The following is a 24,816-nucleotide window of genomic DNA, read 5'->3' on the forward strand; positions in this document are numbered from 1 at the left end:
TGCAACTGGTCCATAAGACATCCCACATTATGGGTGAAGCCCAAATTGTGGGAACCGCAGAAAAAACTACCACCGTTTGAATGTTCAGGAAAGTTCAATGCAAACAGGAAGGACTGAATCTCTCTCTCTCTCTCGTCTCCAGAGAGCCAATTATTGAGGGCCTACTGCTAATCCCATTGAAATCAATGGATGTGTTTTAAATGACTTCAGTGGGTTTTAGATCATAGAATCATAGAAGATCAGGGCTGGAAGAGACCTCAGGAGGTCATCTAGTCCAACCCCCTGCTCAAAGCAGGACCAACCCCAACTAAATCATCCCTGCCAGGGCTTTATCAAGCCTGACCTTAAAAACCTCTAAGGATGGAGATTCCACCACCTCCCTAGGTAACCCATTCCAATGCTTCACCATCCTCCTTGTGAAATGGTTTTTCTTAATATCCAATCTAGACCTCCCCCACTGCAACTTGAGACCATTGCTTCTTGTTTTGTCATCTGCTTCCACTGAGAACAGCCGAGCTCCGTTCTCTTTGGAGCCCACCTTCCGCTAGTTGAAGGCTGCTATCAAATCCCTAAATAAGGGACTAAATAAGCCCAGTTCCCTCAGCCTCTTCTCATAAGTCATGTGCCCCAACCCCCTCATCATTTTTGTTGCCCTCCACTGGACTCTCTCCAATTTGTCCACATCCCTTCTGTAGTGGGGGGACCAAAACTGGACGCAATACTCCAGATGTGGCCTCACCAGTGCCCAATAGAGGGCACTTCCCTCGATCTGCTGGCAATGCTCCTACTAATGTAGCTGAAAATGCCGTTAGCCTTCTTGGCAACAAGGGCACACTGTTGACTCATATCCAACTTCTCGTCCACTGTAATCCCCAGGTCCTTTTCTGCTGAACTACCACTTAGCCAGTCGATCCCCAGCCTGTAGCAGTTCATGGGATTCTTCCTTCCTAAGTGCAGGACTCTGCACTTGTCCTTGTTGAACCTCATCAGATTTCTTTTGTTCCAATGCTCCAATTTGTCTAGGCCTCTCTGGACCCTATCCCTACCCTCCAGCTTATCTACCTCTCCCCCCAGTTTAGCGTCATCTGCAAACTCGATGAAGGTGCAATCCATCCCATCATCTAAATCATTAATGAAGACGTTGAACAAAACCAGCCCCAGGAACAACTCCTGGGGCACTCTGCTTGATACCAGCTGCCAACTACACATCGAGCCATTGATCACTACCCGTTGAGCCCAACAATCTAGCCAGCTTTCTATCCACCTCATAGTCCATTCATCCAATCCATATTTCTTTAACTTGCTGACAAGAATATTTTGGGAGACCGTATCAAAAGCTTTGCTAAAGTCAAGATATATCACATCTACAGCTTTCCCCATAACCACAGAGCCAGTTATCTCATCATAGAAGGCAGTCAGGTTGGTCAGGAATGATTTGCCCTTGGTGAATCTATGTTGACTGTTCCTGATCACATTCCTCTCCTCCAAGTGCTTCAAAAAGGATTCCTTGAGGACCTGCTCCATGATCTTTCCAGGGACTGAGGTGGGCTGACTGGTCTGTAGTTCCCTGGATTCTCCTTCTTCCCTTTTTTTTTTTTTTAAGATGGGCACTATATTTGCCTTTTTCCAATCATCCGGGACCTCCCACAATTGCCACAAGTTTTCAAAGATAATGGCCAATGGCTCTGCAATCATATCAGCCAACTCCCTCAGCACCCTCAGATGCATTGCATCTGGCCCCATGGACTTGTGCATGTCCAGCTTTTTAAAATAGTACTTATCTTGTTCTTTCACCACTGAGGGCTGCTCACCTCCTCCCCAGACTGTGCTGCCTAGTGCAGTAGTTTGGGAGCTGACCTTGTCTGTGAAGACCAAGGCAAAAAAAGCATTGAGTACTTCAGCTTTTTCCACATCACCTGTCACTAGGTTGCCTCCCCCATTCAGTAAGGTTCCCACACTTTCCCTGACCTTTTTCTTGTTGCTAACATACCTACAGAAACCCTTCTTGTTACCCTTCACGTCCCCTGCTAGCTGCAACTCTAATTGTGCTTTGGTTTTCCTGATCACATCCCTGATTACACGAGAAATATTTGAATACTCCTCCCTAGTCATCTGTCCAAGTTTCCACTTCTTGTAAGCTTCCTTTTTGTGTTTAAACTCACCAGAGATTTCTTTGTTATGCCAAGCTGGTTGCCTGCCATATTTGCTATTCTTTCTGCACATTGGGATGGTTTGTTCCTGCACCCTCAATAAGGCTTCTTTAAAATACAGCCAGTTCTCCTGGACTCCTTTCCCTCAAACCTAAGCAACGTAGGAGCTTTTTAATGCAGCTGGAGGTGGGAAGAAGAGGAAGAGCAGTTCTAGTTAAGTTGCTGCAAGTTGAGCTTTAAGATTCTGATCTTCCTATACCTGGAGGGCTGACGGCAAAACTTTTCATTTTCTAGAATTTCACCCACGAGCCCAGTTCATTGGGATTGGGTCCTAATGTATCAAGCCATTAGTGATGAACTTGCAGGCAGCAGATACAATACCACAGCAGCATTTCACTCATCTCTCAAACCCTTTGGTGTTACTTTCTAAACGAACAAAGACAGACAAGGTCAAACATCATAGCACAAAGTCCTTTGTGAAATGTTATTCATATACAGCAGATTTTTAATTAATCTACTTTAAATGCCAAAAATGTAGATTTATTATATTATTGTCTCCTGTGTCTTATTCAGCCCTTTTCTAATCCTTGTGGTGTTGTTTGAAAAGGACCAGAAATACAGAAACAGACTGAGAGAGTTCAGATTCACATCTAATTTTTTTGCTCACATGGAAGAGCAGAATTATTTTCCTTAGCAGCCTGTTGTAGAACAAAAATGAGTATATCAGACCAGCTCTCCTGCAACCTGTATTAACACTGAGCTGTTTCAAGAATGAGAAGGCATCCGACGAAGTGAGCTGCAGCTCACGAAAGCTCATGCTCAAATAAATTGGTTAGTCTCTAAGGTGCCACAAGTCCTCCTCTTCTTTTTTCCTTTTCTTCAGTTTCTCATTTTATCTCTGGTAACACACTTCTCACACTGTCATTTTAAGACTTCTCTTATGCCTCTGTCTCATTTACAATTTTCACTCTTCTGTCTCGTTTTACCAAAAGTTTAAAATATTACTTTAATAGATAAGTAATCATGTATTCAATTTCCAAGAGCATCTTAAAAACTGGCACAGTAAATAGTGGGATGGGGAGAGACTTGAGCAGCAACTTCTAACCCATGGGATCTACCCCTGGTTACTCTGAAGCAAAGAATTCCTCATGAACAGCCTGACCTGTCAGACACAAAGATGCGAACTGCAGGTACCTTTTCTGCTATTACCTAAATGTTATGCTAAATTGCTACCTTCTCTCTTGTTTTCTATAGGAGCTTGCTGCTATTCTCCTGTTTTTTCAATTTCCCATTCACAGTGCTGGGTGAGCCATTCCTAACAAATAGTTTATTTGATTAATTTAACCCACTCACCTAATTAATTGTTTGCTGATACATTTCAGCCCATGTGTTTGAGAATGGTTTGGTTTTTCATTCACTATCACCACTGGGCAATTGGTCACCGTAGCCAAATGGTGTGATGTGATAATTTTCTGATCTCTGATCAAATGAGTGCAACTAACAAAGAGAGGAAGGGCAAGTCACAGGGCCTTGGATTCTCTCAGGGGAAGAATAGGAGCACTTTGAGAAGTTAGGATGGCCTAAGGTTGCAAGAATAGGGGATTTGTAGGACATTTTACACTTTTTTTCTTCTGAGTCTCTAGAGTCAGGCTTTGCCTGAAGACTTATGGTGCTATTGTTAAGCACTGTGTCTCCACCTTATGCGAAGGGCTTAACTGGCCACATGGCAAGTCCAATGATCAGGACGCACAATGGTAACATACACACAAGTCTTCTTTGCCTTTCCTCATACATGAGTCTTGCATTTTGGCTGGACCTGAAGTTCAGTGCCCAGGTGCCTACTACTTCTATCTCCTCCTGAAATGGACTCTGTTTAATCACACAGAGAATTTCACATTATTTGGTTTTCACAGAAGAAAATTCTGTGCCAATTCATGAAACTTCACAAATAATTTCCCCCACTATTCATCCAGTTCTACCCATTGGTAGTTTTTAGATCCCCTCAATCACTGTCTTCCCAGGAGACCTCTGTTTTTCCACTGATGGCTGCTGCCCTTCTTTTGTCCCCGTGACACTGCCAAGTAGAAAGGCTATTTTTAAACTATCTTTTATTGAAATCATTGTTTAGAAAATGCAAAGGAAAATAAAAATGTATTCTGCAAGAAACCATTTACACCCCCAGATTTTATTTTTTCCCTTCTTATCTCATTGCTTATTTTCTCAAGAGTTCATCCATCTCTAAGGATATGTCTATATTGCAATTAAAATCCTGTGGCTGGCCCATGCCAGATGACTCAGGCTTACCGGACTTGGGCTAACGAGCTGTTTTCGGTGTAAATGTTTGGGCTTAGGCTGAAGCCTGGTCTCTAGGACTCTGCGAGATGCGAGGGTCCCAGAACTTAGGCCAGAACATCTACACCACAATTAAACAGCCCTGTGAGCCAGAGTCAACAGTTACGGACCAGCTGCAGGTGTCTAACTTCAGTGTAGACATACCCTAAGAACCACAAGAACCATGTTCATTCTCCTCCAAAAGATTTGAAGGTAAAATCCAAGTTTGCATTGATCTCATGTGTCAGTTTCTCTAATACGGGTTTTCTTAAACTGATTCATCCATTTTTCAAGTACCAAAGTACATTGCAGTATAACACAATAGTATAGTGGGTGTTATATTCTTAAAGGCTAGTCTCCTGTTTATCTTGACACAACTGACCTTACACTACCAGCCCAGCAGCAAGACCTTAAGGTTAAAAATAATTCCATCTCCCCATAATCTTATGAAGAGCATCAATTACTTGATTCCAGACCCTACTATCTGCCACCTTAGAGACTGGCATCCGATGGCATCCGATGAAGTGAGCTGTAGCTCACGAAAGCTTATGCTCAAATAAATTTGGTTAGTCTCTAAGATGCCACAAGTACTCCTTTTCTTTTTGCGAATACAGACTAACATGGCTGCTACTCTGAAATCTACTATCTGCCAGACATTTCTAACAAGCATATAGGCAGGCTCCCACCACCTCTCCTTACCCTCTCCAGCACTTAGCAGTGCATGCTGGATTAAATCTTCAGTTTAACAGATGAGGAGCCTAATCAACAATTCCTTTCTTTTGCAACATATTGAAATATTCTGGGCATTTAGCCAGTTTCTCCTCTACTTCTTTTCCCTGAGCTAGTTTCCCAAATCAAAGTGTTGCCTTTTTGTTGTTTTTACCATTCATTTGTTGTTTTAAGGGCCCAATGTTTTAGGACACTGAGTGTATTAAACTCTCATTAGTGAAGCTCAGGACAATCAGCAACATATGAGAGGTGCTCAGCATCTTGCAGGATTGGGTCTTGTGTCTGCAAAAAGGTTAAAAAGGAAACAATTTACTGGTTTAACCACTGAAAACCAGAAATTGTTCTTAATGACGCCAGGCATGACAATGCAGCTGATTAGCTTTGCTCAAGGCAGACAGACTAACAGTTGGGACATCCAGTAGAGCAGTGGCTCTCAACCACTTCCATTCCAGGACCTCCTCCCATCTACTTCCGGTTTTCAGTGATTAAACCATCTACCTGTGATCTCCCAATCCATTTAGCAATAGGGTGGCTGTGATTTCCCCAAGCCAAGAACCCAAGCTGTAGAAAAACCACTTAAGCAATCCCATAATTGAGCCTGCAAAATAGTCATGTTTTCCCTGCAGTTTGTGTCACTCACATCTCAGTTTTTTATTTTTATTGATTTCTTCCCCCCCTCACTCCCCATTATGCCTAAGCTACTTCTCATTCTATTTTAGCTTCATTTCTCAGATCTCTTGGTATCTTCATTTCACACAGATGTCTCCTGAGAAGTTTCCGCTTTCCTTTATTTATATATACATTTTTAACCTGGGAAGCCAATGAAAAGATAGAATCCTACAATCATAGGGTTAGAAGGGACCGCAAGGGTCATCTAGTCTAAACACCTGCCAAGACCCAGGATTTGTTGTATCTAAACCACCCAAGTCAGATGGCTCTCCAGCCTCCTGTTGAAAACCTCCAGCACAGGAGCTTCCATGAGTACGTGCTGAATTTGAACCTATTGTTTATTTCTTTATGCAGTCTGATTATGAGAAAGAAATTTTGTTTTGTGCAGCCACAATCAAATTAAGTCTTAGCCATAAATCAGCTAAGACCTAAGTGGACATTGTGAAATGCCTTTTACTTTAATGTGATCGTTGTTCACATAAAACACTTTTTGTCAGAGAAGTAAATTAAATTGGAAGAAGATTTACTCAGCTCAGTTTTGAGCCCATAAGTCCACTACAGCTAAGTAGCAGTAACTGCCAAATGCCTGTACTTGAATTAAAATGTTAAAACAGCATGTTAAGCTTCCCCCAAACACCTCGGCGTCTGTTGCTAACCTATTATATATTAGTCATTTAAAAAGAAATTTAAGACCTTGCTGTTCAGAACCAAGTCAGCTTCAGAGTTATAATGAAGAGCCAGTAATAGTGAAAGCATTGGATGTGAATCTCATTGGAGGGTGGGGGGGGGTGTTACAATGGATACGTCTGAGCTACACTAGTATGATCCAGCTTAATGGGCACATCAAGGCATCGTGTCTGGGCTTCCTCTTGCTAAGTGGTAATTCCATTCAGCACAGCAAATTCAACCTCCTCTAGAGCCTCTGAATGAGCAGTGGAGTTACTCAGATATGCACTAGTGCAGGGAACAGAGAATTGGGCCCATGGTTTAGAGCAGTTATTTATTGATACAAGTTGTGGGCACAAATAAAATCTCAGAAGTGAATATTTTTATTGTGGGGGAGGAATGGAAAGGACAATTTAGAGTGCACAGCTGTTCCCTGTCTCTCTGATGGGATGAGCCCAAATCCTCACACCCTCAAAGCACAGGTTGTTTCAAACCCAGCTCATCCCAGCCCCTAACTATTACAGCTAAGGATTTGTTTTTTTCCAGAATACACTGCACTGTATCCATAAGAGAGCAATGAGATTGTCAGTGCTATGCAAGAGCTGTCCATAGTCCCTTGTTAAAATTCGGGCAACAAAATGTTGACAGAAATTTGGGATGAATTTGCCAAAGGTGTTTGTTTGTTTGTTTGTTTGTTTGTTTGTTTGTTTTTCTCCCTCCTGGAGTTCCTGTAAAAACATAGTCCAAAACTACCAGGAGTAAAGCCCACTGAAGCTAACAGATTCTCATTGACTCTAACGGTCTTCAGGTGAGGCCTAGCATGTCAGCATTGAGGGTTTAGTTTTAAATACGACACAGGAGTTAATACAAAAGGGGAGAATGCGAACTCCATTGTATAACAGGTTTCAGAGTAGCAGCCATGTTAGTCTGCACTCCTTTTCTTTTTGCGTTGTATAACAGCGATCACTGCAGAGTTAGATTTAATGACCTAAGAGAAGAAGAATCCCTTAGAAACACAATGATGGTGAACTAAAAAGGGAAGATTTTAAAACTGAGGTGAACATTAACAGTGGGGTGAAGGGCAAAATTTAAAAAGTTTTGCAGCCACTAAACGTCGGCCTGAGGGCTGTCTACGAATAATGTATTAGAAAAGCACATGGTTTGGATGTATTAGCAAAGGGAAAGTAAGCAGCACATAGTTAGACGGAGAAGATGTGTTTGGACAACACCTAGCACAGTAGGGTCCTGGTATATGACAAGGGCTCCCAGTGCTACTGTAATACAAATAATTATTAATAACAACAACCGCATGAGTCTATTACAACTGAAAAAAGGAAATCTTCCCTTTGTGTAAAAATTACACACAGATAGAATGGAACAAAAATCGCATTTGGTGACATGCAACTTAGAAGTAATAAATAGAACACACCCAGGGCCTTGATCCAAACTCTATTGAAGCCAACATGCATCTTTCAACTCACTTCCATGGGGTTTGGATCAGGATCCATATGAGGAACAGGTGGCCAATAATGTCACAATACGGACATTTAAAAAAATTAAAGCCATCAGGAAAAAAACAGGACTCTATACCGTTTAGACAAGGAGGACCTTATCCAAAGCACATTCAAGTCAAAGGCAGTCTTTATATTTGTTTCAATTGGCTTTCGATCAGACCGCAAAGAAATCAGAAATGTCTTAAAATAGAATGGTGAAATAAATTATTGTTGCATTATTTTTTCCTGACAGACTTCTGATTCTGAGGGTACATTTTATACAAAATCAGAGGAGGAAGTTATGGAGCCACTTAAGGAATTTAATGCACAAAAGTATTTAAAGCTCATATATACTTTTAAGCACAAGTATTCCTATTGACTGGTTCTAAGGACCAGAGGAGTTCAAGTCAGTGAAACTATTCTCATGCTTAAGTGTTTTGTTGTATTAAGCGGAGTAGCATTCCTGCACCACTGAAGTCTTAATAAAAGGTGGGTGAATGCTTTAGAACAAAACTTTTTGTGGTGAAAAATGCAGATTCGGTACCACCAGAACACTTTGCAAATTTGTGTCAGTTTCACCAATTTGCTCATGTAGAAAAAAAAAATTCTAAAAGTCGAAACTTTTTGTTTTGACATTTTTCAATTGAAATGTTTTGATTTTTTTAGTTCAAGTCACCTTCTCATTTCGAATTTTCCTCATATTTATTAAACTAAAAATGTAAAAAAACCCGAAAACACTCAATAGAAATGAAATGTTTTGTCTTGGTCAAACTAAACATTTTGCTTAACCAAAACGTTTTCCTCAGCCAGACACTAAATATTTTGCAAGTTTTTTATTTGCTGAAAATTTGGAAAAAAAAATCCTCAGCTTTTCACAATCACCAGTGAATCAAAAACTCCATTATTCACACCACTCTAATTAGGAATTTTGACTTCAGTCGGAGCAAATCAAGGCCTAATGCCACGCTGTCCTGGTAAATTGGTCAGAACATTTTGAAGGACACAGTTTAAAACACAAGGGATAAGCTTTATGACAAGTTTCGTCAAGAAGCCCATTGACATGAGTGGGATTCTTTCCATTTACTTCAAACGGCTGTTGATCTAACCCTGTTACCTTTAAAATAACAACTGTTAACTAAGATAACATGTTATAACATTCAAAAACCAGTTGGAGAACACTTCAATCTCTCTGGTCACTTGATTACAGACCTAAAAGTTGCAATTCTTCAACAAAAAAACTTCAAAAACAGACTCCAACGGGGGACTGCTGAATTGGAATTAATTTGCAAACTGGATACAATTAACTTAGGCTTGAATAGAGACTGGGAGTGGATGGGTCATTACACAAAGTAAAACTATTTCCCCATGTTTATTCCCCCCCTCAACTCCTCACTGTTCCTCAGACGTTCTTGTCAACTGCTGGAAATGGGCCACCTTGATTATCACTACAAAAGGTCCCCCCCCCCCCCGCTCTCCTGCTGGTAATAGCTCATCTTGCCTGATCACTCTTGTTACAGTGTGTATGGTAGCACCCATTGTTTCATGTTCTCTGTGTATATAAATCTCCCCACTGTATTTTCCACTGAATGCATCCGATGAAGTGAGCTGTAGCTCACGAAAGCTCATGCTCAAATAAATTGGTTAGTCTCTAAGCTGCCACAAGTCCTCCTTTTCTTTTTGCGAATACAGACTAACACGGCTGCTACTCTGAAACCTAAGATAACATGGCGACTGCTACCTTATTCATTATTATTATTATTTATTAAAGGCACCACTGGAGAACTTGGGAATAAGTAATTGTGAACTTCACCTTAGCGTCAGGTAAGCTAATTGAGAACCTAATTAAGGATAGTAGAACAACATTTGGCTAGAGTGTAACATGAAATATCAAAATAGCATATCTTTTGACAGGGAAAATTATGCCTAACTAACCTGTTGAAGTTCTTTAACTACTGTGTTTTAACTTTTCCAAAGGTGACCCTGCAGACTTAATGTACCTGGATTTCTAAAACCCTTTGATTATGTTGTTCATAAAAGATTAAGGAAAATAAATAACCCAGGATTAGGAGGCACCATCTTGTTGTGAATTAAAAAATGGTTCAGTGATAAGAATTAAACATTTATAATGAACAGCTGCTCTGCACAGTGGAGAGGAGTTAATAGCAGGATGACCCAGGAGTCACATTGGGAGCAATGTTCATTAATATGCTTATTAATGATTTGGAGAAGGAAGTAGACAGTGAGTCCGTGACATTCGCTAGTGACACAGGATGTGTCTACACTGCAGCTTGGAGCGTGCTTCCACTGGTCGACAGACACGCTAGCTCTGCTTGAGCTAAAAATAGCAGTGTTACAGGGGTATCATGGGAGTTGCTTGAGTTAGCTGCCCAGGTACATACCGCGAAGGTCCAGGTGGGTGGAGGTCCAGGTGGCTACACCATTTTTAGCACAGTATGTGGAGCAGAGCTAGGGTGTGCCTGTCTACCCCTAGTAGTGATCAATGGCTCCATGTCTAGTTGGCAGCTGGTGTCAAGTGGAGTGCCCCAGGGGTCAGTCCTGGGGCCGGTTTTGTTCAATATCTTCATAAATGATCTGGAGGATGGTGTGGATTGCACTCTCAGCAAATTTGCGGATGATACTAAACTGGGAGGAGTGGTAGATACGCTGGAGGGCAGGGATAGGATACAGAGGGACCTAGACAAATTGGAGGATTGGGCCAAAAGAAATCTGATGAGGTTCAATAAGGATAAGTGCAGGGTCCTGCACTTAGGACGGAAGAACCCAATGCACAGCTACAGACTAGGGACCGAATGGCTAGGCAGCAGTTCTGCGGAAAAGGACCTAGGGGTGACAGTGGACGAGAAGCTGGATATGACTCAGCAGTGTGCCCTTGTTGCCAAGAAGGCCAATGGCATTTTGGGATGTATAAGTAGGGGCATAGCGAGCAGATCGAGGGACGTGATCGTCCCCCTCTATTCGACATTGGTGAGGCCTCATCTGGAGTACTGTGTCCAGTTTTGGGCCCCACACTTCAAGAAGGATGTGGATAAATTGGAGAGAGTCCAGCGAAGGGCAACAAAAACGATTAGGGGTCTGGAACACATGACTTATGAGGAGAGGCTGAGGGAACTGGGATTGTTTAGTCTGCGGAAGAGAAGAATGAGGGGGGATTTGATAGCTGCTTTCAACTACCTGAGAGGTGGTTCCAGAGAGGATGGTTCTAGACTATTCTCAGTGGTGGAAGAGGACAGGACAAGGAGTAATGGTCTCAAATTGCAGTGGGGGAGGTTTAGGTTGGATATTAGGAAAAACTTTTTCACTAGGAGGGTGGTGAAACACTGGAATGCGTTGCCTAGGGAGGTGGTGGAATCTCCTTCCTTAGAAGTTTTTAAGGTCAGGCTTGACAAAGCCCTGGCTGGGATGATTTATTTGGGGGTGGGTCCTGCTTTTGAGCAGGGGGTTGGACTAGATGACCTCCTGAGGTCCCTTCCAACCCTGATATTCTATGATTCTATGATTCTACCCGGTTGGGACGCACACTACCAGCTGCTGTGTAGTCGTATCCTAAATTTGTTCTGAAGGACTGTGGGGTTTTATGCATGGGGGGTGAATTTCAGCTGAAGTGCATTGATATGATTTCCTCTGATGCATGAAGTGTGGACCACCAGGGGCATTGGGCTACTGGTCTTGATGACCTGGTCTAGCAAATTAAGTGCGGCAGAAAAAAAAATCCTCGGAGAAAATATTAATGCTCTGATGCTAAACCGTACATATCTCAACCCTGCAATCTGCTGCTGAAAATTTCCTGTCTCAGAGCCCTCAGTTCCCATTGCATCCCAAGTATGAATGCTCATCTGCGGGCTTACTGAAGTTAGTAGAGGCTATTCTTAGCTAAGCTTGTCAGCTGAGGTTGCTTAGGGAGGGCTATAACAAGTTCTGTTAAATAGATGATGTGGTATTATGCCTATTGTTCTGTTAGATATTAAAAAATAATTCTAATAAACTGTCAAAAAAATACCTTTGATGCAGCAAGGGCCCACTCACAATGTTTAGTTCAAGTTAATAAACTACATTGTATCTACCTTTAATTTACCTTGTTATATTCCTCCCTAAGCAACCTCACCTGAAAACCGTGGCTGAAACTAAATCCTACCAACTTCAGTGAGCATCAGGATGATCATTTCTATGTTGCGTACAAACACAGACACGTGCTGAGCAAATGAATCTTTTCCCTTGCTTCTTCAAGCACCTTACCGTTTTTCAGACACTCTCTTCAGCTCCCAGGATCTGGAAGAATGCCACCTCTAACTTGGCCCCACATTTCCAGCTATGTTGGCTATTGGGATTCAAAAGCATACTTCTAAATACTAAAAGGTGATCTTAGATAGTGGTGAAGAGTGACCTAATTTTTAAGATTATTGAATCGAGAACGATTTTGAGAAACTCAAACAGTTGGCGACTTTGCTTTGGATCTGCACTTTGGATCTGCACAGAGGGCCTTTCAGCTGAAGGCAGGCATAGCCTTCTCTGAGCTCCCGGCTAAATATTAAAACCAAATAAACCTACAAATGCTGCATCAGATCCATCACACTGCTTCTCTGATGGTAAACAGATTTGAATGTCTCAGGGGGCCAGTTGCTTTGTGTTGGCCATTTTTACTTTCCAGGGACACCTGCTCTTATACATGTTTCTTTCAAAGAACATAAGAGAGAGAGATTAATTGATATTGTACGAGGTTAACTGATTTTGTAAGTTGCAGTTTAAGGTACCCATGCACATCACAGCATCCGGTTGTACAGCATAACCATAAGATAATTATTTTGTGGTATTACCCAAAAGGGATCAATGGACCTGTTATCTTTCTTTGGACCAGGCTGGACTAGGGGGGTTTTCTCTACACTTTATTATTTTGTTACCCTAGTGCCTAGAACCCCTTTGTGTTAGGTGCTGTACAAACGTAGAACAAAAGACAATCCATGTACTAAAGACCTTACTTTACCGTAACTCTAGCTCCATCATAAAAAATATACATATATTATGAATGCTACATAGCTTAGGACCTGCCACTGAGGGTGCTATATAGCAATGGGCTCAGAGCTACTTTAAGATGCATCACTGAAAAAGTTATAAATACTATTCAAAACACCTTGCCTTTGAAAACTTGATGGTCTCCTCAGATAACTAAATAGTTTGACCTCTCTATTTGCAGTCATCTGTGTATTCCCTGTAGTAAATATATGGCCTACAGCAAGTATAGGAAAGATGGTCCTTCCACCGATACTGAGGTTATCCAAAGCAAAATCAGGGTTGTTTTAAATGTGACCGCTGTTGCAAGAGCTAAATTTACTCTAGGTCTCTGCCAGAGGAATCCCGCAGTAGAAGTCGGTGTTAGAAGTGTGCCAAGAACAGGAATAGTTGCATCAAACTCTCAGAGGGATGGGGCACATGCATGCAAGGGTGAAGTGAAGGGGTTGCTAGGTGCCCAGGGAGACCACAGCAGAGAATCTCAGTGAGGAACAACGATTAAAACCCCACCTGCTTCCTCCAAAACCTGGATCCAGGGAGCCTTTTTAGTCTAGGGAAGTATAATGGATATCAAGGTGTCAGTTGCCTTAAAATATGATTGATTAGGTAGAGTATGTACCTCCCTGTGGTAGAGGGGGTGTATCTAGCCCGGGATCTGCTCCATGGGGAGAGTCAGACCTATAAAAGCTCAAGCCAAAATCAACCCTGAAATGTATTTTAAAGGCCAATGATGGGATGAGGAAGAAAAGGAATCTGGAGTAAATGTGGGAGGAGAGACATTGCATTTTCAGTTAAGTCTGTGATGGAGGCATTACAAAAAAAACAAAAGAACTGTAACAAACAGGTGCCAGAGTGACACTGAACATGAGTGGGAGTTGAGGATGCTCAAAACCTGGTAGGAAGCAAGGAGCTTGGGATACAGTTCCTAGTATAGCCTTCTACCCTGTTTCACACATATATTTGAACTTAACCCTGCATGAATTTGAACGCGCAAAGTAAGTCTTTGCCACAACATTAAATGATACTTTGTGTGAAGCCACACATTTAGTAATGTACTCTGGAGAAAGTCTGCCCAGATCTAAAAATGCAATCATTAGTAAGCATGATGTAGTGTTCAGTGTGCTGCAAACAACTGGAACAGATTAGCATGGCTTGCCCTTACATCTCTTAGCCCTAAATTAATTTTCATCAGGAAAGCAGGCCAAGACTGTAAACTGCTTAGCATAACTGTAGCTAAGTGCTTTCTGAAAAAAGAAAAGGAGTACTTGTGGCACCTTAGAGACTAACCAATTTATTAGAGCATGAGCTTTCGTGAGCTACAGCTCACTTCCTCAGATGCATATCGTGGAAACTGCAGCAGACTTTATATATACACAGAGAATATGAAACAATATCTCCTCCCACCCCACTGTCCTGCTGGTAATAGCTTATCTAAAGTGATCATCAGGTGGGCCATTTCCAGCACAAATCCAGGTTTTCTCACCCTCCACCCCCCCACACAAATTCACTCTCCTGCTGGTGATAGCCCATCCAAAGTGACAACTCTTTACACAATGTGCTTTCTGTAAACTATCCCCAAAATATTTTCTGAAATTGTCAAATATTGGCTGAATAAGCTATCCATGTCCCAGCTCTTGCAGACTCAGGGAAGTACTCAGCTTTCCATTAAGTGTACACAAAATCGCTAACCATAACACAGGACTACTGCATACTGAGAGATAAGCCTGCCGCATGGGTGGATTAATTGAAAAAGAATTAATGTGAGTTAAGTTGCCACCACCAGAGAGGCACCCGGAGATGCTACATTTAAAAAAAAAAAAGAAAGCACTAACAATCAAGCTGGTCTGAAATGCCAATCTACAAATCCCCACATCATCAGTTACCACCTCCACATGTGCAAACATGAGAAGCAAAATGGTAGCGATTAAATATACCAAACAGGAAGAAGTGACAATGGGTTCTGAACACATCCACAGGAAGGTTCTGAGCTGGGAGGTAATTTCACAGATGAGCCCCCCACCCCACCCTGTACTCACTGAAAAATTTCTTTCCTTGACCCAGTACATAATGAACAATAGAATACAAAGCAATGATAGACCAGCTGATCCCAGTTGCCTTTGCAAGACAAAGGCAGAAAATACTTCTGAAAGGACCTCAATCCAGAGAGTCGACAGCCTCCAAATTAAAGCTGGTAATACCCCCTGCGTCCCCCACACTGGAATAACAGTTTTTTCTAGTGGGTGAGGTGAATTCTGAAAAAAATGGTTAACATTATCAAAATTCCATGAAAAAAGTGATTTTTTCCAATTAAAAAAAATATCAAACCATCTTGAAAAAGTCAACATGGCTATTGAAATTTTTTTGTTTACTGAAAACCAGGATATCTGTACATGACAAATTTTATGAATGATTTGAAAAATATTTTCAATAAAAAATAATCAAATAAAGTTGCAAACTTTTTTTTTAAAAGTGGTTCGTTTCTAAATCATGGTTTTTGATTTTCCCACTAGTTCTTCTTGAAATACAGTGACTACAGAAAGACAGTTTACCAGCAACTACTGCTAGTCATGGAAGTATATATTTTGTGGGATTGTCAGGCACCTGTGGTCAGGAGCTAGGCCCTGATGCAGCAAAGCACTTAAGCAGACATTTAAACTTTAAGCATTGGGATATTCCTAATGACTACAATGGGAGTAGTCACTAATAAGGTAATCATATGCTTAAATGCCTTGGTGCATTGTGGCTCAGGTCAGCAATCCTGTGCATCTTACATGGCTTCTGGAGCAACACCAAAGGAAAGCCGAGAAGAAACATTATGTAATACTCAAAGCTGCAGGTGATAGGGTAAGGTAGATAGTGTCAAGATCCAGTTTAATGTTAGTGAGCTAATGATAATGACGCATGCATACTGGGGAAAGAAGAGAGGAGTTGGTAGTTATTTAACAGCTGACAGTACATTTACTTGAACCCAGTTCTCTAAAAGAGAGAAGTTAAATCTTTAACCATTAACTGACACGCTTCTGGTAAGTGCCACAGCCACCATAGAGCAACATACCCATCATTCAGGGCAACATTTCACAGGCATTTTTCCCCACGTACCAGTTATATTCAATAATATACTAGAGGTTAACATGCTCTTCCAGCTTACACAGCAGCTTTAAAAGCTATAGCTTCTTACTACAATCAGATAGCTAGAAATCCATCATAATGACAATGTCTGCACATATTTTGGATGAATTTACCACAGGAACTGTGAATTTCCCTTTGGTAATTGCTTATGGAGCAGATAGATACCTATGTCCTCCTTTCCCCTTGAATCTTTTATCCTCTTTCCCAATCAATACACATGCATGAATCCCATAAAAATGTATTAAAAATGGCAGCCTAAGTAAATCAACCATCCATATCTCTAATCTCACACACCCTTAGGCAAAACGGAAATGTACTGTAGAGTCCTGATTTCTTCTTCATCTGTGAAATCCCATTTCATAACCTAATAAATTGGCCATGGGCATAAATTGGGTATTTTTTAACATTGCACTTACAGTCCTTAGAAAATTTAACCTATTTTTCCAGTGTGAGTTTCTGACAAAGGATAAAGGAAACAACACAAGGAAAATGTGAGGAGAGAAGAGGATGGTCAGAAGAGAAAATATAAAACAAAACACACAATGCACTGAAATTCCACCTAATCATTCTAAACATTGAAATGTAGCACATTCATTGCCACATTGTATTGTTGTATTGAGTTAGAATTCTGCAGTTATATGACACAAATGACCAGCACCCCAATTTGTATTATAATTAAGTTACTGGCTCTTTACTGTGGTATCCAGTTCAATGCCCATCCAGTAGAGGGCTCCATAATCTCTCCAGTAGATGAAAAGGAAACGATATCCTGAGGTCAGAGGGAAGCTGGTACAGCAGACGGCATAGCTGTGTCTACACTGCAGCAGGGAGCAAGCCTCCAAACTTGGTTCGAAAGACTCATGCTACTCCAGTGGGGTTTAAGCTAGCATACTCAAAATAACAGCGCGGACACTGTGGCTGAGACTCTTAAACCCACCGAACCCCCTGGGTCTGAATTTGGGTGGCTGGCCAGAGTTGTGCTGAAGCCACAACGTCCATGGTGCTATTTTTAGGGCACTAGCTCAAGCCCTGCTAGAGCAAGTCTGCCTACTTGGGCCAGGAGGCTCGCATCGAGCTGCACTGTAGACATAGCCTCAGAGGCTGTGTGAGAGCAGGAGCAGCAGGCTGAAGACTGCAACTTGGAACTGTCTGTGAAAGGAAGCCCAAGCAACAAGCATCCTGAGAGCTGGAATGGGAAGGCTGAGGGCCAACCAAGAGACACAGGCTATGTCTACACTGCAATAAAACACCCGTGACTGGCCTGTTTCCCCAGCTGACTTGTGTTTGGGGGGCAGGTGAGGTTACACAAGTAATAGTAATAATACCACCTAGCTGTTTATACATTCCAGGACTCTGTTTGCTCTGTTCCTCCTACGGGCTGAGTTAGAAAGTGGCAGAACCTTTAAAAGCAACTGTGCCTAAGGTGTAATTATATGTCTTTACATTTGGAATTATTTCCATTGAAGCAAGAGACATTTTTTGAGGAATGGCTAAAAAAAAACAAAGCTCTAAAACTTTGATGAAAACTCTGAGTTCTGTTGCTTAAAGTGAAATCATAGGTTGTTTCACAGAACATCTGCAACCCAGTGGAAACACAAACAAAATTCTTCAAACAGCTTTTCCAATATTAGTCATTTTATCCACCATCTGTTGGGAACTGGGGATGCCATCTTGTTTCATTCTGTACAAGCAGACCCTAAAATAACTCCTTGCAAAAAGTATTAGAGTTTGACATCTGCTGTGAGGAGAAGGCATTCTAATTGTATTGGTCTAGGACATGTGATGGCTCATGAAGTACAAAAATGTCCTCACCAAAGACACACGAACTTATCCAACTGACTTCCCATCAAGCTGAAGAGACCGTTAACATTCCATGAATTTCACTGTAAAAATTGTTGTTTGGGAAGAAACACATCTCAGCCTAGGAGGGACTCTTTCTGTGCATTATCATTTTTTATCGAAACAGACAGGGTCCTGACAAAGAATTACACCACTTACAGCTAGTAGGGTAAATTAACCTGACGTTCAGTACAACACTCTAGATACAAATGTATATTATACCTGACCCTCTGGACATTATATTAGAACAATAACCAAATGTCAGGATATATAAACACGCACATACTTATTTATCTACATATATCAGAGGAATTGCAGAGGTGTCCAAATGGTGGGAAGAAGGAGGAGAGAGCTGTGAGAAAAGAGAAAGCAATATTAAAAGCATTTTAAAAGAAAAAAGAGAATCGTGGAAAAAGGAAATATCATACCAATATGTCCAGGTATGGGTTAAATCTATCCATAAAAGTTAACAATTTTGCCTGATAGGAATACATGTGCTTTCCACAAAGCGTTCCACATTTTAATCATGGTAATGTCCATAAAGGGAATTAAAGGGAATGCCATCACGTGGCTAGAGAAGGGAAAAGTGGATTTCTAAGGTGAAATCATGGCTCCACTGAATTCAGTAGGAGTTTTGCTATTGACTTCAATGAATCCAGGATTACACCCCTGATTTATACTCATAGCGGTGCCACCGAGCCATCCATCCGTGTCCCCACCTGTAAAATGAGTATAACACATACCTGACTGCCAAGGGCCGGGTGAGTGTTAATTGTATGGAAAGTACTTGGCAATCCCTATATGAAAGTGCTATTTAACAGCAAAGTGTTGTTCTAAGTATTAAAGAAGAGAACTATACTAAGCAGTCTAAAGTCCTGATCCAGCAAAAGGGATCCACAATTATGGAATCTCATTAATAATTATAATTAGCACTTCTCAGAGGCTCTTCCTGTGGAAATCTCAAGACACTTTACAAAGGAAGGCCCGTACCATTGTCCTCACTTTACAGCTAGTGAAACTGGAACAAACAGAGGGGAAATAATTTGCCCAAGGTTACATATATAGTGGGTAGCAGGAGCCAGTCTCATGACTTGCCCGCTGGAAAACACTGTCACGCATTGTTCTCATTCAGAGTCGGTGCACACAGGCACAAACTCCTAATTAAGTCAGTGGGAATTGTGCCCATTTATGTCAGGGCTGAATTTGGTCCAAAGACACTGAAAGACCTTTACAAGCTGTAGGCAGCTGGGGTAATACATAAATTGGCAGTAAATAACTCATTTGGCAGTGATAACATTGACACCCAAATTTTATAAACCTTTAGGGGATCACTCAAACAAACCCACATGAATTAGGATAACGCCTCTGGCCAGCAACGCTGAGCACTTCAGATTTGTCTAAATGAACATCAGAGCCAAACCACACACACAGCTAGAATTGTCAGCTGCCCAGACAAGGGCAAGGACAGAACTGACATGCTCGGATATACTCTTTGGAACATCATTTGCACGGAGATATAGTTCCTGGGCTGGATGCTCATTGGGGGCAAGTCAGCATGGAGCTATGTTAATTTAGGGGCAAGTCAGCATGGAGCTATGTTAATTTACAACAAAAGCTTCTCTCTTTCAGCAACAGAAGATATTAAATATGTATTAAAAGATATTCTCAACCACCTGGTCCATCAAACCTGTACACCTTACAGTGTAACTTCCTTCTAATTAGGAATCCAGTTTGAACTAGGCATAGAGCATCTTGTAAAGTGTATAGAGCGTCTTGTACTGCTTCAGCAACGTTGTTGGTCAAATGTGAATGCTCAAGTTTACTGTGAAATAGGAATACTTTCTAATGTTTCTAGAAAGGACACATCTAGAAAAGTAAACAGTGCAAGTCCCCAGGAAGAATTGTGTTCCCCTGAAGCCTGTGACCATTCAAAGCAGATGGGGAAACAATACATGGCCAAAAGCATTGTGAAAATGCTGTCAAAGCCATCTGTATAAGAGGGCTTCATGCCACGACACAATCTTAAAGGCATGTCAGATCTGTAGCTCAGTATAATTTCAGTGTTTAAAAAAACAATAGATGGCTGCTGTCAGAAGCCAGTCCATGTAATAATTTCTAGTGCAGAATTTGTTTATGCTGTCTTGTCATTGTCTCCTCTTCTCCTATTTCATTTAAACAATCAGATCTTTATCCCAAAGTCTGAAAAATACATAATTTCATAAGACTCCCCATGCTGTCCTTTAACCTGCATTCATTCTTGACAGAGAATTATAATTTAGCATTTTCTTCCTTCCCATCTTCTGTAAACTTAAATCTTAAGTTTTTTGGCATAGGAACAATCTTTCCATTATATGTGTTTGTACAGTGCCTAACACAATGGAGCTGTGATGCCTGATTAGGATATCTAGGTATTACTGTCAAGTCATTCAATAAAATAAATAATACTAATAATGCAAATTACTCCCGAACTAGCGTCAGTACAGCTTCATATTAGCCAGGTTTCTGGAAGCTTTAAGTGTAGAGTATGAAATTCAAGTGTGATTATATTATCCTATTTCAGTCACTTCTTGCTATTTATGTGCATATTGTACAGTCTAATTATCGTGTCAAGAAAACTTTACATTAGTGTCTGCATTTATTTACCTTTATTCCCTTCCTACCACATCCCTGGTGCAAACAAATCCAAAGAAAGTCTTCCTTTCCTTGTTACCTGATATACAAGATGAGCGGGAGATAAAAATCATGACATGAATGGGATTTCTGAATTCTGTTTATGTAATGGGCCCTTGGCCAATAAGCATCCTGAGCCATCTTCAGCTGAGTAATCTACACTATCATGGTTCTTAATGCTAAAAACTAGACTTCTGGGTTACGAGCATGGAACATTTTGTGTGCCTTCATTCTACAGGGACGTCACCATAGAGAGTCACCAACACATTTCTGGACGTACTTTATTTTCAAACCTAATGCCGGTTTTAATGAAAGGGAATGCCATCAGTAGCTAACCTTATGGGAAGCCACTGAGCCTCCAATACCCCATCACAGGTATGCTCTATCCTTTGGACACTAAGGACACCATCCCTCCAAAGCATCAGTGCCAACCTCTAAAGGTTTTTCCTTTCACCTTTAAACTGAAAAGGAAGAAACGGGATACTATCTCTTTCAGTTCGCACCATGGATCTGTGATCCTGCTTTTCTTTTTAAATGTTTGCCCCAGCACACACTCATTCAGTCACTTTAGTGTCCACTTGAGATATGCCAGTATATTTCCGTATTGATTTAAAATCAGAGTCGTTTTCTGCTGCTCCAGGCTGAGGTATTTCTTCTCACACAATGTTTTTGTTCTTTCCTAAAGACTGATTTGTAATAACGTTCACATTATTCTTTTTTCATTGTTTCAAAAGGTAAAGTTGTGAATTCTCAACCCACATTCTCACCCTTTTCACTTCCATTTTCAATCATTTTCTTTGGCTCATGCAGTCTAGTGCCCGCTCACTTTTTTACATCTTCCTTTGAGCACCTCTGGACTATTTTTTCTTTCACTTTAAGCCTGGGCTATATTTTTGACTTTTTTCCTCAGCCAGTGTTTGGAGTATGTTACAGAGCCCCTTTCTTAGGATGCTTCTCCCTTTGAAACTGGATCAGCAAATTCATATGGTTTTACTTGTTAGCAGCAGATGTTAAGGGAATGTAAGTTAAGCTTTAGATTCAAACTAGTCTCTGCAGGACTACAAAATGCTATGATAAACAGAAAGATGGAAGTGCTAACCAACAAGGGCATCCCATATTTAACATGCACTCTGTTCTAGAAGAGATACACTTGACTACATTTGCCACGGTAGTCCAAAAAAAACCAGAGGGGGAAAAAATCAATTAAAAATTAAAATAAAATTGTGGTAGATTGCTAGTGTTTAGACAAAAAAATATTAACCCCCTGACGGCTAAAACCTAGAGACATGCAGATACTACGGTAATGGGGGTCCTTCAAGAAAACACTGCAAATAAAAATATTTTCAGTATTGCTTCCGTGAACATTTCTGCTGGCAAGTTTGTTTGCTTGAATATTTGTGGCAAACACACACTCCAGATGCATCTGAAGAAGTGAGGTTTTTACCCACAAAAGCTTATGTTCAAATAAATCTGTGAGTCTTTAAGGTGCCACCGGACTCCTTGTTGTTTTTACACACACCAGAGGCACTAGCCAGAATTAGTTTTTAAAAATGCAAAAAGACCAAAAAAAATTTGTCATCATTTTTCACTGAGGTTTTGACAGGTTTTTTCATTGACATTTCAAATAGCAAAAATGACTATTTGTGGAATCTCCAGTAATTGCTCAGGTCTGCTTAGTACCTTCCAGAAGACACGCAAAACGTTGCCAGATCAGAGCCTTAGGCCAGCTTTGAAAAATTCTTTCACTTACTAGCATGGAATAAGCAAGTTTTGGGGAAGAGACTAGTTTTCCAGTGCCATAATGAATGCAGTAAGAATGAATTTGTTGATGCTGGCACCTGGAAGTAATTTCTTATTTCACTGTGTCAGCACGGCACGTGCTGCACCTTGAGAGGCATTCGATACCTAACAGGATTTGAACCACTTAAGACATAGCGAGCATGAACTTTTTGATTTGTCCACTTGATCGGACATCAATGATAAGATGGCATTGTTTTTTGCTCAGAACAGATTTGATCTATGCAAGGAAGCAATAGAGAAAGAGCAGCGGGCGTCGTGGAATGTTAGGAGGCAAGAACAGCCAGGATAGAAACAGAAGTGTCCATGGTTGCACTGCACGCAGTACAAGCCACAGAGAAGCCGGAGAGGCAGACTCTAAAATACCTATTTGCCACAAAGCAGAGCTTCATGGCTTCCCCTTCAATTGGTCAGTTCAGCAAAGTACTTAAACCCATGCCCGACTTTGAGCAGTCCCGTTGAAGTCAATTCTTCATGTTAGGCACATGAATATATTCTTCACTGAATCAGTCCATGGCATCATAAAAGGAGATTAGGGGTCGGGTGGGAGAGACAGGGGTAAGGGTAGCCTGTATTTTTCTGACTACACAGCTACTCTCTCCAAAATCTCAGAGTGGCAGGGAGTTACTAAAAAGGCATTGTAGCTTAAGTAGCAGGAAGGATTCTGTTGCCCCTCAAGCCCATTAAAATGATATGTACTAGACCCGTTTGAATGGGTTTTTCATGGTCATCCAAAATTTAGCCCCAAATTAATAAATTATGACTTTTTTCCATTGACGGTAAAACTATATAAATTGTTCCGAAGTGCAGCACAAAACCTCTGCCCCTTTCCTTTCAGAATTATCTCCAGTATTTGTTCAAAAGAAGAGATATCAAAGTAACAGAGCCTCTATACATGCTTTGCGTGTTTTCAGAATTATGTGAAAAGGAGCCTTTTATCGTGCTGACAAAAGGGTATTTTTATAAATAAAAGAACATGATAACACAGTTTAATAATATACTGTGATGTCTGAATACATATGTTTTTCACTCAGCATGATTCTTTGTGAGTAAAGTGCAATGCAATTGTATCTTGATCGAAATTCATGTAGTACCTTACTTAACCCAGGGTATATATTACCAAGTAATTGCTTTGTAAATTTATGGCAATTGTTTCTTAGGAGCTTCTTTAGCATTTCCAGCTTTTCTATGGTACATGCAATATAAACACCGTGTACTATCTGCAAAGCATAAACAACCATGGAATTACTATGCAAAAAGACTGCAATTATTATTTAATCACACTTAATTATATGGGTAATGTACCTTGAGTAAGTGTTGCTGAAACTGGAAAAGAAGATACTTCACTGCAGTTACAAAAATGCTATGAAATCTTTAAACAGAATATTGTATGTTGTGTAAAATCATACGCACTGTTCTCCTCAGATGTTTCTTTGTAATTTTGCCAATCAGATTCATAAGCAAGCTGGGATATCCCCCATTTCTCATTTTTTAAAAATGAGAAATGGGCCTATGTTAGGAAGTTGGGTATGGAGCCAAATCAAAGTATGCACAAAGTCTGATGCTCTTCATTTCAGGAGCTTTGGTACTGGACTAAAAATGTGTAATTAACTCTGGACCAAATTGTCAAAGGGCCTCTTAGAGTGTACACAACACATGTAGAGCACCAAGAATTAATTTAGTATGTTCTGAGTATCATCACCACGGAGCATACTGTACGGTACAAATAAAAAGTACACAGAGGAAGACATGCTTTAAGGTCCTACGAATGAGGGGCTCAATCCTGCACATTGCTGAGTGTCGTCTGTAAGGAGCTGCACTCTCTCTCTCAGATTCCAAGGGGGCTCAGAACCTTGCAGAATCAGACCCTCCATTTCACAGCAGTTGAGCTCTAAACAAACATGTTTATTTTCATCCACAAGGGCCTATTTGTCTGGGCAAATGCAACTGTTCTGTGGACATACAGGTATGTTAAACAATACTGTGGATGTGTGTTCAGAGGTTTTATGAAAATGTAGCCTGAAATGACTTATAGAATTGCCTTTTTTCACTGATCACTGGACAGCATATTTGACAGTTTAGAACAAACCCTAGTACTTTCTTTCTTATATTAGTTTCTCTTCCATAACATGCTAGCTAAGCTCTGAAGCAAATTGTTACCCAAACATGTTAACAATAATTTAGTATAAAAGAGAAGCAATACAGAGAAATGCTATGGGAGGCATCAAACTGAATGCTTTAATGCAAACCCAAGGAGATACCCTGAATAAATGATCACTAACACTCATTTAATTTAATGGCAATATATGACAACAACA

The sequence above is a fragment of the Lepidochelys kempii genome, chromosome 9, assembly GCF_965140285.1.
Source record: "Lepidochelys kempii isolate rLepKem1 chromosome 9, rLepKem1.hap1, whole genome shotgun sequence".
NCBI classification, from domain to species: Eukaryota; Metazoa; Chordata; order Testudines; family Cheloniidae; genus Lepidochelys; species Lepidochelys kempii.